Here is a 17694-nt window from a genome sequence, read left to right as displayed (position 1 = left end):
TGCCCTTCCGCCGGGGCGTGCGCCTGCTCGAGAGCGGCGCCGTGGACAGCGTCCTGCAAGTGGGTGAGTGCCGCTCGGCCCCTCTACCTCCCTTTCCTTTCCCTGACCCCTCTTCCCTCCTGGCCCTCGCCTCGCCTTTCCACCTTCAGATGCACCCTTGTCTTCCTTCCACCCGCACGGGCCCGGGCCCCCTTGGTTGCACTGGATTCTCCCCCCGGCGCTGCCTGGGCCTGGCGCTCTCCCTCCTCCCACAAGCTCGGGGGCTCCGCCGGGGCTGCGGCAGCTCTTTTGTTGTCTGTGCACAAGAGGAGGCTCTTCTCCTCCACCCTTTCCCCCTCTCCTCCACCCCCAGCCCGCGGATCCCCTCTGCCCCGGCTGTTGCCAGCTGCTGGGCGGCTTGGCCAGGCACAGCCCCCAGCTCCTGGCAGCTGGACTGCGGGAGCCCTGGACCATCCTGGCCTTGAACGCAGGGGAGAAGGGACAACATGGATTTATCTCTGGGCTTGGGAAGGAGCCAGGATGGTCTGCCCATCCCTGCCTGCCCTCACACCTGCTGGCTTTTTAGGGCAGCCCAAACTGCAGGGTCTTCCCCCAAATCGCCACCTCTGCTGCTGCTTCCTAGGGGCTTGAAAGGCCTGTTCCCAGGGCCAGGAGGAGGATGCTTCTATTTGTTTTGCAAATGACATGCAAATTTTTTCCTATGCCAGGGTACGGCCTCCATGAAGGAAGAGAAAGTTGGGGGGTGGGGCGGGTCCTTCTCTCTCTTTTTTTTTTAATCTTTCTTTCAGAAATAGTTCATCCTACTGGGTTTATTTTCAGAGCATTGTGTGCAGGTGTGTTTTAATTCCGGACGGAAAGAGGCCGTATAATAAGCGAAGTCGGGTTTGCATTCAGAAGGGCTTAACCCAGACATTTTTCCAAGCCTGACATAGAAACCTCTTATTAAACCTCCGGGGTTGTTGAGGTCTTAAAATAAATGTGCAGCAAAAGAAATCCTCGATTTCTTTTTCTTTTTAAAAAAAGGAAAGGGTTTGATTCCACCCAGTTTGTGAACTTGAGTGTGCTAGGAGCTGTGTCGGCCTTCCCTTGTAGAGCTGGTGTGACATAATTTTGAAACCGAGTAATCGAAGAAGAAATTGAATTGTTTTGAAGGCAAATACACACATGTATAGAAATAAGTGAGTGTGTGTATGCATATATGTGTGTGTGTGCACACATATACACCTGCACACTGTGTGTACATGTACACACTGTGCGTGTGCACACATATATACACACCTGCACACTGTGTACATACATGTGTATGTATATATGTGCACGTGTGTGCTTGTGTGTACACACACGCACAGTTTGATGTCTTCTGTGTAACTGTCTGTCTGGAGCGAAGCTGCTCTGAACGGCCCGAGTGCCGCCTGGGAGATGTTTTATCGAGCCGCCTCGGGAGCCGCGGGTGCGGGGTGGACAGCTCGTGCAGCGCATGCGAATGTTTGGGGTTTTACACGGGACAGTTTTGGGTTGTAAAGAGATTTCTTTCAACGCCCCTCTGCACGGAGGCCCGAAGCGGTCGTCAGTTCGAACGTGGGGGTCAGGTGTGCAGAGAGGAGATGCACGGTCTGCTCCCCAGGCGGGGGATGCGGGAAAGCCCCTGGCCCTGGCTCGGGTTCTCCGCGGCAGCTGTCCTGACTGGAGCCGGCGGGTCTGGCGTTTCGTATCCCTTGACAAGCTGAAACTGTCCCCTCGAGGTCTGAGAGCAGAGCTCCCACCCACTGCTCTCTGCATCTTCGACTGAGGTCAGGTGCCATGTTTTGGAAACATTTACTGCACCATTAGGCCATGATATTTTTTCGAGGCTTTTATAAGAGGGTGGAGATGGTGGAAATTTTGCAAGGGGGGTTTCTGCTCCCCCCCCGTGTGTGTCGGGAGCATCGTTGCCTCCTGTATATCTGGGAAATTCTCTTCCAGTGGAAATGAAGGGGCAGTGTACAGTTTAACAGATGACACGGGTTTTTTCCTCCCTGTTTGCCCACCAGAGCTAACACAATAACAGTGGGATTGCGTGATGATGGGAAGAAAGCCTGACGGTTTAGCAGGGGGGAGAGAGCTGGAGCTGCTTTCCAGCGCGGGGCCCGCAGATGATTTATATAAAACAAAATGCTTCAACAGGCTGCGTGTTTTATCTCGGCCAGCCGGTAGGCATAGCTGAGGAGAAACGTTTGCTCCGAAGTTTCCACATCCATTTTCACCAGGCTGCCAGGAGGCAGTGGCAAGGGTAGCCCTCGCCAGCGGAGAGGCGAGCAGCTTGCAGATCCCACTTGGCTTGCCACGAAGATGTGAACTTTGGTGTCGGCTTATATAGGAGTGATCATGTTCTGGAAAGAAGCTGGCTTTCTTCCGTCTTGCCGGCATTAAATCCAAATGATTGTTCCCCGCAGCTGTTATCTTCCTTGAACAAGTGTTCGCTCCCCGCACTGGGCTCTGCAGCCTGGCATCTGACGTGTGTGGCTCTATTATTATTAATAAAGCTCACATGTGTATATGGCCGCCTCTTCTGACCCGCCTGTTCAGAGCTGCAACCATCGCCTGCCTGTGCAATCCCATTTTGCAGCGCTGATGGCACAGTCTACAATTTTTAATTTATTTATTTTTAATTTGAACCCAAGAAGCTGCCCCACATGCAAACTGCAGCTGGCGTAATGCAAAAAGCCTTGTAACGGTGTAAATAAATGATTTTGGGGGCGTACAACCCGTTGGTGCCTGCAAAACCTCTGTGCCGTGTTATCAATTAATAATTCCTTCATGCTTAGTAAAACTTAAACAGGGCTCAAATCCTGATCTCGTTGGAGTCATTAAATGGTTTTTTTTCTTTTTGGGGTAAAAAGGTCTTGGAAGTGGAACACAAGCATCTTTGTCTCCTTACAAACTGCGGTATTATTATGTGCACAGATCCTGCCTTTGTGTGTGGGGCTGGGTTGCTTTTTTTTTTTTAATTTTTTTAGACAAATGACAAAAGCATGGAGGAAAGGAATGCAGAAATTCAGGGCTTGATATAAAGCACAGGAGTGCAGTGCATCATGGGACGTCGAAAGGATACAAAACCTTTAAGAGCGGCAGTTAATTTTTAACAAGTTCATTCGCATCAATATTTATGAATCAAAGTTTTACACCTTCAGCTCTTCGGTTCTTGTGGGGGGAGACCTTCAGCAGAGTTTGAGAGCCGGCTGTTATCCCCCCGGAACAAATCCATGCCCTGCGCCTGTACTTCCTAATTTAGTATAATACATTTCGTCCTTGAGTTGTCATGTTTGCTTATAAGCACGCCAGCAGCCGTGGTGATTTTAGCTGGGAGCCTCTCTCTCCCTGGCTTTTATGACCGCGCCATGGAAGGGCTCCTTTTATACCGGAGCCATAAACATGCAGCTTTTCGTTGCGCTCAACGTTATAACTTAACTCCTCCCGACCTAGGCAGTGTGCGGTGCGTGTTTCTGGTACACAATAGGAGCCGTTGGAGATGAGGCTTTGTGCCGCACGGCAGCAGTGTGCAGACCAACCATAGGTACATACGCAGGATTGACTTTTGCTGCTCCAGCAACAATGAAGCAGGCCTTCGAAACGGCAAATATTTAGAGGGAGCGTGCTCGCAGGACTGCTAGTCCTTCTGCATGTTCATCTGGTGTTTCACGGCGCGAGCGCACGTCACGGGCAGCTGACAGCGCTCCGTTTCTTCTGTACGCTTCGTCCAGACAGATAGGGCTCGGCAGAGTTTTCTGCACCAGCTTGAAGCACGACACTGAAGGTCGCTACCCATGCAGTAGCCTTTTCTCCACAAACTTGAGGAAGGGAGCAATTTAGAAATAGTTTTTTCATCTAAACTGGTCTTGAGCATCGTTCGCCTGCTGTCCTTGGGAAGATTTTGATCTCGGTGCCAAAAAAACCAGCAGACACAAATAATACAGATATTTTTCAAGGTGAAATTTTTTTTTCACCTTGAAACAGGTGGGAAATTTCTTCTGGTTAGAAGAAAGTGGCCATCTGCGTTCTGTTTCATTTAACATCTTGCCAGTCCAGCGTAAGTGCACATCTTTAAAATGTAAACCTTGTGCTCTTTAAAAGCCCAGATAGTCAGGGTGGAGACGTTTTCTCAGGCCAAAATGTAATCGTATTTTTGTTTAAACGTTGGTCGTTCTCATTCTGGAAATAGGTCTGGGCTTAGTAATGGGCTGGATGTGGTAAGGGAACCGATTTGAAGGGAGCAGCATATTTCATAAAGTGGTTTCCCCTTTTGAAACTTCCCGTTAGGATCATATTGAAGGAGTTTCGTTTTCTGGAGAATCTCATTTTCGGTGGAATAGCTGTTTCTCAGCGTGTTCCTAATTTAATCTGTATTTCTTTTTTATTGCGCTAGTTTATATTAACCACTTACAACGTCTTGGACCATGTACAGGCGGGTGGCAGGGGTTACCCGAGGGCTGTCGCCATGCCCGTGCACAGATACGCCATTCCTTTCACAGTAGTTTTGCTCTTCACCTATTGAATGACATTAAAGTTAAACGCTAAGTGACATGCCGTGTTTATCACTGGGGATTTGCATATCAGATGCAGCCTGGGTGTGCTTATCACTTCTGCCATAAGTTGGAATCTGCGCTAACACGGAGACAATTATTACTGGCAGGGCAAAGGGGCAGGGTGAAGTTTGAAAGCTGAAATTTTTACTCTGAGCAGATTCATTGGCTTTTGGGTCATCTTCAGATGCACAAACAGATGTTCTGAAGCGGGATGAGGGTTTTTTGTGGCTCTATGGCAATTAGTACAGGAGGGGTGATCTTAATTAAAACAGGTCAAGCAGATATGGAAAATCCTGCCCAGTGAACTGTAAATATTTAGGGGTTGCTGTGCGTCCATGCATTCATTAATGCACTTTAGGTACAGTGCATTTAGTTTAGTACTTGCTTAATAAAGTACTAATGAAGTGCTTAGTAACTAGAGTTACTGCGCGGTAGCACTGGTGCATGGTTTTTTTGTGACGCTTACTAGACATCAGCACCGTAGCCAGACTCCTGGCAGCCCCAGGGGAACTTTTACTATCATCCCCCTTTTGCCAGAGATGATGATGATGATAATAATAAATTTCCATTTTCAGGCCCCCTTTCTGTCTGGGCCCTGGGCGGCTGCTTGGTTCACCCATGCCTGTATCCGGCCCTGGTGCACATCAGCCAAATCACACTGTGCAGGAGGCTATTAGCCCGGGTTTTAACTGCCGCGCTACTGCACAGTGTTATTAGGCTAATGTGCAGTAAACGTCTTGTGTAGACGTGTCCCAAGAGACCTAAATTACATGGGATAGTTTCTAGTCCAGGTAACCAGAGAATGTGATGTGGTTTGGGGAGGCAGCAACGCTGGGTTTTTAATTCATCCGTTAATACCTTTTTCCATGTTTGGAACAGGTGAGAAACAGGCGTTTTCCATGCGCCGAGTACGAGTTGCGTCCACAACGCCCGTTTCTTGTAGCCGCAGGCCGGAGGGATCCTCGTGGAAACGCGAGTGCTCAAACCTCCATTAGCCGCGCCGGTCGAGGCGCTGTGAGTTCTCGTCGCTTTGTAAGAGAGGACGGGCTTTGCAGTGCCGTGAGGTTTGCTTTGATTCCTGTCTTGCAGTCAGCACCTCGAATCTGCGCTGACGCTTTAGAAAAGCTTTAAAAATAGTCAAGTCTAATATTACCAGAAGTGGGATAATGTTGTACTTTTAACAAGGCAGCTGTGAGCTATGAATCTACCCTTCGGCTGCGTGAGATTTTTTTCTTCTCTCTGGAGATATTAATGGAGATTTTTTTTTTGATGCATTGGGGTGAAAAAAGATACATTAGCCTTATAGCTTTTATTTAAATGCATACGAACCTAATCTCGGAGAAGAATGCGAGGGCACGAGGGTGACAGCAGGTTTGCTGAGTTTATGTAATTAATTTATTTCTTTTTGTGTCTTAGATTAAATTCTGTCTCCGTCTTGCCAGCAGAAGTCCGATCACGCTGGGGCCTTAATTATATTTTCAATTTGGGTGGCATAGAGAGAGAAAACGGAGGCAGAGCTGATATGTTGCGCTGTGCTTAATTTGAGGGGTTTTGCCTGGAGGTGTTATGTAGCGCTCTATGTTTAGCGGTGATGCAGTTTTTTCCCTCTTCTGCCCACTTCACTCGAGATGAGAATAGCTAACGCTGCGAAGGAGGTGGAAAGCGATTTAAGAAGGAACAGTGCGGCATGTTGGATTTGCCTTGTTACAAATGCCCAGGGTAGAAATTTTTAATGCAGAGACTGAGACTTTATCACAGGTCGCGTGTGTTGCTAGATCCTGAAGCGCCGTGTTTCAAAGGGTGCCTTTCCCCTCGCGGGTTTTGCAAGTGGCTGATTTCTTTTTGTCCCTGTGGGTGTGGGGCATAGATCTCTGTGTGTGCTGAGTAACAGGGAAGGAGTGACGGTATTTTGACCTTACTTAGAGGAAAAAAAAGTAGATATAGAGATATAGGTATAGTCTCTCTCTCTCTCTCGATTTATAGAGATATCTCTGTATAGAGATAGGGATATCTCTCTCTGTAGAGAGAGAGAGAGATATCTATCTACCTATATTGGGGTGGGCAACTTGTAGCCTGTTACAAACTAGTCAGGGGGGACCAGCAGGCATTGGGGGAGTCCCTGTTCCCCCGAGCACGGCCAGGAGTGACCAGGAATAGCGGTCACAAGCTGGCAGAGGGCAGGTTTAGGTTAGATATCAGGAGGCGCGACTTCACGGTCAGGGCGGCTAGGGTCTGGAACCAACTTCCAAGAGAAGTGGTGCAGGCTCCTACCCTGGGGGGCTTTAAGAGGAGGCTGGATGACCCTTGCTGGGGTCGTTTTACCCCAGTACTCTTTCCTGCCAGGGCAGGGGGTTGGACTAGATGATCTGCTCAGGTCCCTTCCGACCCTAGAAACTATGAAACTATTTTGGGCAGAGGGCTGCTTACTAAGTTTTGGCAAGCCATTGAGGACCACATGACCGGGCAGATAAATATTAATTTTCTAAATTTTTTAGGGACCCCGCGGGCCGGATACAATGGCTTGGGGGGCTGCATGTGGCCCGCAGGCCGCATTTTGCCCACCCTGATCCAGATGGATAGATAGATATTCATCCTTTTGGCTTCATTATTGGGGTTTAAGCCCAGACTTTTTGCCTTGGATGGAAAGTTTCCACTGAGCTGGAAGGAAATAGGTTTCAGTGGGTTGCCCTTCTGCTTTTAACTTCATGCTACTTCCCCTCTTCGGCAGTGCTGGGGCTGGTACTGATGCATCGGATGTCGGGTAGTTTGAACCCTGAGGCTGGAAGAAGATCTCTCCTCTCTTGGAGACCACTGGTGAGATCTGCTGGGGAAACGGGAAGGATTTCTTAGCGGGGTGCTGCCTGCGTAGCCAGACACATTCGGCCTCCTTCCCCGCATGCTTAACGTAGCAAATCTGAAGCTGCTTTTAGCTCCGCTCCCTTCTGAAACAGCTGCATCTTCTCTGCTCCTGCCCCCAGGTTTGATCCCTCTGTTTCCACCCCTAAGTACTGTATTTTGTGGTTGCAGTGGAAGGAGTCGGTGTGCACGCCTCCCTACCTTTTGCTGCTTCTTTCCAAGCACTCCTCTGCCTCCTCCCTGCATAATTCAAGTCGGGCTCTGCTGTTTCTCAGCTTTCTTGGACCTTGGCATCAATAGACATTGATCTGTTTTCCAGCGAGACCTAAAGCCTCGCCGCTGTGAAATGCTGGATCTGTTAACCTCATGAGTTCTCAATGCTGCAGAACTCGTCTGCCCTTGAATGAAGCCAGTTCTCTAGTGGGTTTTGAACGGGAGAGCCGGGAAGTGGCAGGCTTGTTTTTCAGTTTTTCATTCCTGCTGTTGGGCAAAGCTCCCGCAGGACCTGAAGTATTGACTCGGCCGGCCTCTGGGGTCCGGGAAAATGGCACCGGATTGATTTGCGTTAGAACTTTATCCTATGGAGGTTAGAAACACAGGCCCTGATCCTGGGGGTTTGCTCCTTTCAGGAATGGGGTTTCTAATCTCTCATTACAAAAAGCATAGTTCCGTCCAAAACGGGTGGGTTAGTAGCATACCTGGCTTAGTACGGCTCAACAGGAGCCAAGCTTTGAGTCTGAAGGACTGTGAGACCAAGCATTTCATTTTTAAAACTTTTTTTTTTTAATTTCCGAAGTTTAAACTTTTAAGAAACCCCAAATAAATTGCATTTGACCAACTTATATGGCATGCATGGTGTATGAACTCTTGAGGGTTTCCCAGCAGCAGAGACTCTCAGACGTGACCCCCAAAGAATTTGCTGTCATGTCAGTCTAAGGTTATTCTTTTTTCTTTTAAACTTGTAAGCTTAGGAGTATAAAGCAGGATTTTGCCTGGCTCGTGTTAGCACGGGTGAGTGAATTTGCCTGTTGTTTGCATAAAACCCTGAGCCACTGCACGTAGTTTTTCCAATCCATATAAATATTCTGAGCTTTTTTGTTTTTCTAAACTCATTAAAAACATTGCCATTAAAAAAAACAAACAAACCCAAGAGGTAAAATCCTGAATGTCTTAACAGAAAATGTTCCAAGCGTGGGGATACTAATTACCTCTGTGTGATGCTTCCTTTCCCTGATTTTGAATGGGAAATGGTCTCATCTACGGTCAAGGTTTGAAAAAGATGTTTCCACCTTCACTAGTACGTGATTACACAACTAATTGTGGGAAAAACACAACTCTAGTTGTGTTGCTTCTTTGATACCTGCCATTATTAGTTATTCACTGTTCTGTATTCGTTGGAGGTGATTTTCCTTATCTGTGCCTCCAGTGGGAGCCGCTGGTGAGAAGGGGCCAGCTCTTCCGTTTTTCAAATGAGGAGGGATTGATCCAGCTTCTTATTGAAGCCCCTGTTGTGCCTCTTGCACGTGGTGCACCGCCTGTGTGGAACAGCGCTGAGTGGCTGGCATTTCTGCACGGACAATTGCAAGTTCTCCCAGTGCCGCTGTAGGAAGAGTCCCTCGATGAGGATGAACAGCGCTGTCCATTGGACTTGCATCCTGCATAACTATGGAAATCTCTCAGTGACCTTTGCCTCTACAAATTACTGCTCTTTCTACTAAAACACAAAGTATTTGGAGGTTCAGGGAAGGCTATAGCTTTGTCATTTTACCCTCTCCAGATACTTTTTATAGTATCCTAGAAAATGAGGGTTGGAAGGAGTTGCATCTTGTCCAGCCCCCTGCTCCAAGCAGGACCAGCCCCAACTCCATCATCCCAGACAAGGCTTTGTCTGCCCGGGTCTTAAACACCTCCAATGATGGAGACTGCACCACCTCTCTGGGGAGCCTGGTCCAGGGTTTTACCACCCTCCTGATGAGAAAATTCTTCCTAATATCTAACCTCAACTTCATTGCTCCATCTTGAACTTTTCTCCCCCGCCCCCCCAGCCAACTCTGTTGAATTCAGTAGCAATGAATTGCTCCTACAGTATCAACAATCTCGCTGCCAGACAAATGGATTTTGGTGCTGGCTTTCCCCTCCCTCCCCTCTGTCCTTTCTCAAATGCGTGGGTGCTTTGGTAGCATTTTCCTTGTGTGTCTTGACGTGCGCTAGAAATTGAATCTAAATCAATTGCATGGATTTGTGTCTCCACTCGGTTATTTTTTTGGCCTTTTTTGGTGTCTGAGCAGCTGGATGTCTGCTGACATCCGTGGGTCTGTCTGCTACGATTGAAGGGAGAAGTCGTGCTCCTAGTGAATGGGTGCACATGGGGGAGGCTGAGACAGCAGTGATGCCAAGTGAGCCGGGAGCGGGGGATAATTTAGTCCCTTGCTTTATTAATTATTATACTGCTGATGCTTGCTTGATTGGGAGGGCAGGAGTTGGGAGGGTGTGAGCGACCGGCTCCTCCCCTGCCCCTCATTGCCCCACTACCCGCTTCCCATCTCCGTTCCTTTCTAACCGTTCGAAGGAGCTGTCTGCACGGTGCCGCAGACCTCCCTTCTGCTATGCCTTTGCCTGCAATGGATGCTCCAGGCTCTGGCAGGAAACTGCAGCGGTCCCAGTGTTTTGTTTCACTTCGCTTTGCTGAAATATCGACGGATCTCTGAACAGCGTGCACCGCTGTCGCTTGCTCAGCGCTTCCCGCGGGTTTGGTCGGCATGTGTGGGTAATGACCATGTGAAAGGGGGGGTGAAATCCCCCCACTTCTCGACAATCCCACTGGCTTGGTATTTCTGTTTGCTCCCGTGGCCTCCGTAACATAAAACTATATATGACCTTTTATCTCGGGGAGGGGGGAAATAGGTTAAACCATTTTTAAAGGAAGTGTTGGAGTCAGCAAAGCTGCCCAAGGAGCCGCTTTCACATGGTTGATAGGCTGTGAAACTATTCAATGGACTTTGGTTTCAGAGACAATATCTGTTTAAATTAATCTTTGTCAGATCCGTGCTACTGCAGACAATTCAAATTCCATTCACTTTCTGATCTCATAACAAAAAAGCACCTTACACTGGTTCTTTTATCATAAAATTAACTTTTGTGTGCGTGTCCTGGTAACTGCGGTGCCATTAAATCTTGTTGAAAAGGCTTTGCTGTAGGAGGATTCAATTTCTTTCAACAAGGCAGACTTTTTTTTCCCCTCTATGTGCATTTTTTTTTTTAAGTGTTTGAGATGGATTAGAAAGAATGCCAACAGATGGACAGGGGCTTTTATTTGTGGACGACCATTGTGGACGTACAAGGAAAGGTTGGAAGAACTGGGACTGCTTAGTCTGGAGGAGAGAAGAGTGAGGGAAGCAGTCTCCCTACGCAAAAAGGGAATAGTCTGTCGCCATCCTCTTTCTAACCATGCTGGGTGCGCAGAGGACAGGACAAGAAGCAAAGGGCTGCACTCGCTCCCTGTGCCTGAAGAAGGGTGTCTGTACCCGAAAGCTTGCAAAGAACCATTTTTCCAGTTATTGAGTTGGTTTAATGAAAGATCTCACATCTACCCATGAACCTTGCCTGCCCCTGTCCTTAGATCAACACGGCTAGGACCAGCACCCTCAAAATTGGAACAAGAGACGCTCAGGCCGGGTATTGGGAAGAGCTGCTGAACTGGTGTGGTATGGACAGGGGCTGAACCTGTCACGTGCAGGGGCGTGGACTGGCTTAGATCATACTCAGCCCTGCTTTTCCATGACTGTCTAGGCTGCCGTTTTGAGCCAGGCACGTACAGGGGAGGAGAGAAAGCAGTGCTGAGCATGGTCTAAATACTGAACTAGCGGCCCTCTTGTCAAACTGTTAAGTATAAAGAATTGAGGCACCATTTTTTCCCCCAGAGAGGTGCTCCATAGCGTCAGCCTCCATGGACTCCTGGATCAGCTCCTTAGTTTTCTGGCCTTTCACTAGAGATTGACTTTTTCCAGCTGCAGAAATCGGATGAGTGGATGGAAAGCGTCATGTGCTTGTTTTGACACGTTCCTCTCTTAAAACATGCACCTAATCCTTCCTGTGCCATGGCCAAAACAGATATCACCAGGCCCTCCAGGGATTGCTGGAGACAGCTTCCTTCCCTCTCCCTCCCTGCCTGCTGGATGATCCTCTGAAGGGGCCTGGGTGATGTTTGGTGGATGTATCCTGGGGCTGGCAGGCGATGCCACACTGTGACCTGAATGACTTTGATTACTCATCATCCGATGTAACGAAGAAGAATGGGACTCTGATTGCAAAGCAATTGGGGCCCCCCTTTGTGAATGCCATTTCCCCCCACTCTATTAGCTCTGCATTGTGTATCCTGGGCATGTTTTGAGCCTGCAGTGAATGCTGCTGTTGGGTTTGGCTATTGCTCTGTGTTTTGGAGAAGCGGACTTTTAGGGTCAGAGTCAGCGGCCTTATTTTGCAAGGGAGACCCTTCTGCAAATTCCTCTGTGCCCAGGGCAAGTGGTTTTTATCTGGGGATGTGAATGAAAAGAAACGAGCACGTGCCTTGTCCTTGTCAGTGGTGAATTTGGGGTTGGGTGTGTGAACTTCTCTGCACGCTGTGGCCATAAACTTTGTGTTGGACCTCGCTGGCAGTAGTGTAACTAATGGGAGGCAATTGGGGCAGCAGTCCTAGGTGCTGACTTTGGGAGGGGAGGAGGGGGAGAGTACAGAAAATCAGCAGCTGCTGTCACGCATGCGTGGTTGCGCTGGGCACATGCAAGCAGCTGGAAGTTGCTGTTGCTTCTGCATTGCAGCTGCCCTGGGCGTCTGGCTGGCTTGCTATGCCTCTGCTTGCTTGACATAGCCCGCAGCTCTCTGAGAGAGCAAAACACTAGGCCAGTGGTTTTCAACCTTTTTAGACTCGCGGCACCCCTCGGAGAATGCCAGCTCTTAGTTTTCATTTGCATTTTGACTGCGGCAATACTAGGCCCATTCTGCTGTTTGCGAAGAACTCGAACTGCAAGAGGTGGGAATGTTTTCAACACGCTGGATCCCTATTTGCAATCTCTGGGTTTATCTTGTGCATGGTGTTTCTACATTCACCGCTCTGCACCCTTGGCAGGGTCTCAAGGTGCCTGGGCTGGGTATCGCTGCACTTGAACAACCCATTACTTATGGTTTATAAAGGGTCCTATGTTTCAAGTGTATACATGCTTCTCCGTAGCTATAGCAAGTGTATCCCCACAACAGTGGGGTCACTAGGAATGAAAGGTGCTCCTCTCATGCGGCTTGGAGAGACATCTCTGGGGCAAGAGTTGTCCTTGGAGCTCCTTCTAATGTGGATCTGTGGTCTGGGGTTTTTAGTAGCAAATGTAAGACGTATTTAACAAGAAAATGGGAAAAGACAGCTGACTATCTGGTGAATTGCCCTGGTGATTTTACCATCGAATAAGGTTTTGTTTTGTTTTTTTGTGCACAGAAGAGAGGCCGTTATGTTGGAAACCCTTTCCCCCCAATCTTACCCACCAGCAACGAGCCTTTGTGGAGGGTATCAGCATCTCACCGGGGCGGGAGTCTTCTGGGTTGTCTGTGCCAGGAGTGCATCCCTGCTTCAACAGCAATGACTGTGTTGGGTCTAAGCCGGTTGCTTTAGGCAAGTGTGTTCAAAACTTCAGCATTTCTGGAGGCCTGGGGAGGAAAAACGTTCCTATTCGTTTTTCACAGCACCACTTAACTGAAGGTATTTGCTATAAAACCTCAGCTGTTTTAGAGATGGGTACAATTAAGCACATTATTGGGTTTTTAAATCGACCGATAGTTCTGTTGGCATCTGACTGCACACAACAGATGAAAGTTACCGTACAATAAGCAAGATAAGAATTAATAATGAGAAAAAAGGTAGGTAAGCATTTAAGGTTTTCCTTTTAATTGATCCCCAGAAGTTGTTAAATTAGGAGATTAGAGAAATGTTCAAGGTCTATTATTTCCACCCCCACCCCCTCTCTGAGAAGGATCTTCTCTCAGAAGTATCATTGAATCTGTCCTTCGTAAATCAATTGTGTTTGGGTCGAGCCAACAACTTTGGAAGTTCCTGCCAAAATAAGTAGCATCTGGCTGGAAGGTTTAAAGCAAAGTCTTAAAACTTGGCTTCCATGAATGTCCTTGCATCAAGTTGCAAAGTTGCTGAGATCAGTTGAATTTTTGGAGGCCCTGAATTGAGAGGGCTGGGGGGATATAGTTACTTGGCCGGGATGGTGTAGTTGGGGTTGGCCCTGCTTGGAGCAGGGGGTCGGACTGGATGTGACCTGAGCTCCCTTCACCCCTCGTTGTCTAGGATTCGAGGAGAGATGGTGGGGTGGCACAGGGGACTTGGTGAATTGTCCCATGTTCCTTGCTGTCGTTAGCAGGGTGCCTGAGATTCTGGAGAACGTCGCTCGCTGGCGTGCGTTGGGGCTTGAACTCCTTGCCTCTTGCATGAAACAGGACACGGCTCGGAGCAGGAAGCATTTGATGAGTTGTCCCTCTGCTCACTTCCGTGTTACTGCCGTGTTGTGTTACAGGCTTGGGTCATGACAGCAGCTAGCACCTTCCACGAGAGCAGTGGCCAGACCCGATCATTTCCAGGAGAAATGCAACTCTTCTTTTAAATGTGATGCGTTTCCATTTGCTCAATTTGGATCGCTCTTCTGGCGTTTCCTCCCCATTACTGTCCTATGGCACAGCCCTGACCAGCAGCTGTACCTGGCGATGGAGCAGAAGGACCCGCAAGGAAGGAGCTGGTTGTACAGCGTGAGCAAGCGTGGTGGCGCATGTGACTTGTTAACAAGGTGTCGGTGCTCCGGGTTGGGATGGCAATATGTCAGCGGTGAGCCCGGGATGTTGCAGACTGTTTTGTGCCTACGAGCTTCCTGAACCTGGATCTCACCTGCTAATGGCTTACGGCAGGGGTAGCCTGTGGTTTTCTGGTGGTGGGCTGGAATGATCTGGCTTGGCTTGAAGAAAGGCTGGCACTGGGACCTGGCCCCTGCTGCCTAGCCATGGCACGGCATGGGCGCAACACCTGGCTGCCATGCAGCTGGCATAGGGGAAGACCCACACTGTTGAAGCCCCTCTTCTGTGGGCTGGGATGAGTGGTTCCAGCCCCATGGGCCATAAGTAGCTGCCTCCCAGCTTATGTGTCAGCCAAGATTCAGAGTTTAAAAGGGAATTGCAACGTGTGAGTTAAAATCAGGTAATAAAAGAGGCCGTGGGGCTACTTCTGGAGGAAGCGTGGGGCATAGGCAGTGGCTATTGTATCCTCGTAGAGGCAAAACCCCTTACCTGGGGCTCTTGGCCTGTGAAATGCACTCGTGTAATTTTACTCACGTAAGTCATCCCCAGGGACATGTGTGCATTGCATCCTGTCCTGGCAAGCTCTTCTGAATTGCATTAACGATTCCCCCCCCCGAACCTCCTAAAATCTCTTTAAACCTGAGAAGCATAACGATGAACTGTCCAATGTTTTCAGGTAGGATGCTGGCAACCTGCCCTCTGAGTGTCAGGCGGATGGGTGGACGCCTCTTGAAGCAGTTTAGTGCCACTCCTGTAGCTTGCAAAACTTATTTTCAAAGGTCAGCTTCTTCGAGAAGGCAGAAGACGCTGGCTGAGGTCCGGGGGGGCGTCCTTGTGTAGCGACTATGGTTCCATTATTCTCTTGCTGTCACGGACTGAATGCAAAATAAGGCACAGCTGAAAGCAAGCTAATCAAATAGAAATTCAGCTGGAGGTGAGATTGAATAGATAGTGTGGAGAATTCAGATTCTATTACGGCAACAGGCGGGTTTCGAGGGACACGGAAAATTCAAATGCTGCATCGTCCTTCCGCAAAGAGTATTGTTCTCCCTCCAACATGGCTGGCTGTAGTTTGGCATCTGTGAAGATTCACATAAACAGATGAAGGGCTTAGCAGGCATGGCTGCTTTGCACGTGGAAATCCTGTGCTAAATAAGATGGAGCCTCTCTTTTTTTTATGCCTTAGAAATCCAAAATATTGACTGGGATGATATAGTTGGGGCTGGTCCTGCTTGGAGCAGGGGCTTGGACTAGATGCAACCTCCTGAGCTCCCTTCCCAGGCCCATTTTTAGTCTGCAAAAGAGAAGACCGAGAGGGGATTGAATAGCAGCCTTCACCTCCCTGCCGGGGGGCTGCAAAGAGGATGGAGTTGGGCTGTTCTCAGTGGGGGCAGGTGACAGGACTGGGAGCACTGGTCTTGCAGTAGCATTAGTCTTGCAGTGGGACATTGACCCTACGTTACGTGTGGCAGTTTAGGGTGTCTATGCGCTGTGACTGTGGGTTGGGACGAGAGGGTTGTTGGCAATGTTCTGGTTGGAGAAGGGTAGAGAGATGCTTGTCGAGGATGGTCTGGATAGGGCTGATCCTGCCTGGACTAGATGCCTTCGTGGAGGCCCTGCCAGCTCAACTTTCCTCTGATTCTGGGAACATCCAGGCTCTCTGCAGATGCTGCTTGCTGTCACACGTGCTTCACATTGCTCATTGTTCTGGTGGGGGAAGCATTTTCCCAGCTTACATTTTACAGAATGATGCTGGAAATTGGCTCAGACACTGGGATGCATCCCTACCCTGAGGAGCTGCCTATGAGACCCTCCCAGCCATAGCAGGTTGAGCTGATGTTGGCAGAGCGAAGCATGCCGTGGGTTGTCAGCTTAGCTGTCTTGCCTGTGGGCTGGCAAAGGTGGGGAATTGTTGTTCTCTTTTGCAGGGGGTACAAGGAAAAACAACTGAGGGGTTCCCCAGTTCTCCACTCAGTAGCCCGGTTACCCATGGAAAATTGGAGCCCTTGTGCCCTTCCATACCTATAGTTTTGTAGTTTCATAGCTGGTAGGGTTGGAAGGGACTCAAGCAGATCAAGTCCAACCCCTGCCATGGCAGGGAAGAGTACTGGGGTCAAACGACCGCAGCAAGGTGTTCATCTAACCTCCTCTTAAAGCCCCCCAGGGTAGGAGCCTGCACCACTTCCCTTGGAAGCTGGTTCCAGACCCTAGCCGCCCTGAGCGTGAAGTCGCGCCTCCTGATGTCTAGTCTGAATCTCCCCTCTGCCAGCTTGTGACCGTTATTTCTAGTCACTTCTGGTCGTGCTTGAGGGAGCAGGGACTCCCCCAATGCCTGCTGATCCCCTCTGACTAGTTTGTAACAGGCCACCAGGCCCCCCTCAGCCTTCTCTTGTGGAGGCTGAACAGGTTCAGGTCCCGTCGCCTCTCCTCGTAGGGCCTGCCCTGCTGCCCCCTGCCCATGAGAGTGGCCTCCTCTGGCCCCTCTCCATGCTGTCCACGTCCCTCCTGAAGTGTGGCACCCAGATCCGGATGCAGTACTCCAGCTGCGGCCTGACCAGTGCTGCACAGAGGGGGAGGATCACCCCCCTGGACCTGCTCGAGATGCACCTCTGGACGCAGGACAAGGTATGGTCGGCCTTCCTGACCGCGTCCCCACACTGCCGACCCATGTTCATCTTGGAGTCAATGCTGACCCCCAGCTCTGCAAACGAGGAACTGGGGGGACAGGGGACAAGAAGCTGAACAGGAGTCAACAGTGCGCCCGTGGTACCAAGAAGGCGACTGGCATCCTGGGCTGCATTGGTAGGAGCGTTGCCAACAGATGGAGGGGAGTGATGCTTCCCCTCCATTTGATACTGGTGAGGCCGCATCTGGAGTCCTGTATCCAGTTGTGCACCCCCAACTGTAGAAAGGACGTAGACACGTTGGAGAGAATCCATCGGAGGGGAATGAAAATGGTTGTGGGGCTGGGGGACAGGACTGGTGAGGAGAGGCTGAGGGAACTGGGCTGTTTGAATCTGGAGAAGAGAAGACCGAGGGGGATTGAACAGCAGCCTTCACCTCCCTGCCGGGGGGCTGCAAAGAGGATGGAGCTGGGCTGGTCTCAGTGGGGGCAGCTGACAGGACAAGGAGCAATGGGCTCAAGCTGCAGGAAGGGAAGTTGAGGTTGGATATTAGGCAAAACTTTCTCACTAAGAGGGTAGTGAAGCGCTGGAGCATATTACCGAGAGAAGTTGGGGACTCTCCATCCTTGGAGATTTTGAAGACCCAGTTGGACAAAGCCTTGTCTGGGATGATGCAGTTGGGACTGGTCCTGCTTGGAGCAGGGGGTTGGACTGGATGTGACCTCCTGAGCTCCCTTCCCACCCTCGTTGTCTGTGATTCTAGTGAATGACTAACCCCTCGTTTCCTTGCAGCACCTGGATATGTATATATTGTTTAT

General features: G+C 49.6%; 1 protein-coding gene across 1 annotated transcript in view; it reads left to right on the top strand.

Moving 5' to 3' along the window:
• Positions 1–6: 6 nt before the first annotated feature.
• The window catches only part of ZSWIM5 (zinc finger SWIM-type containing 5), a 121512-nt gene continuing 103824 nt past the window's right edge, over positions 7–17694 (top strand). The window contains exon 1 of the mRNA XM_019531329.1: positions 7–63. The gene's annotated coding sequence lies outside the window, so the exon portion shown is untranslated. The remainder of the gene's footprint in view (positions 64–17694) is intronic.

Source organism: Crocodylus porosus, unplaced genomic scaffold (assembly GCF_001723895.1).
Source record: "Crocodylus porosus isolate Cpor-Errol unplaced genomic scaffold, CroPor_comp1, whole genome shotgun sequence".
Lineage (NCBI taxonomy): Eukaryota > Metazoa > Chordata > Crocodylia > Crocodylidae > Crocodylus > Crocodylus porosus.
The sequence above is the reverse complement of the archived record's forward strand: the minus strand, read 5'-3'. Positions and strand labels throughout refer to the sequence as shown.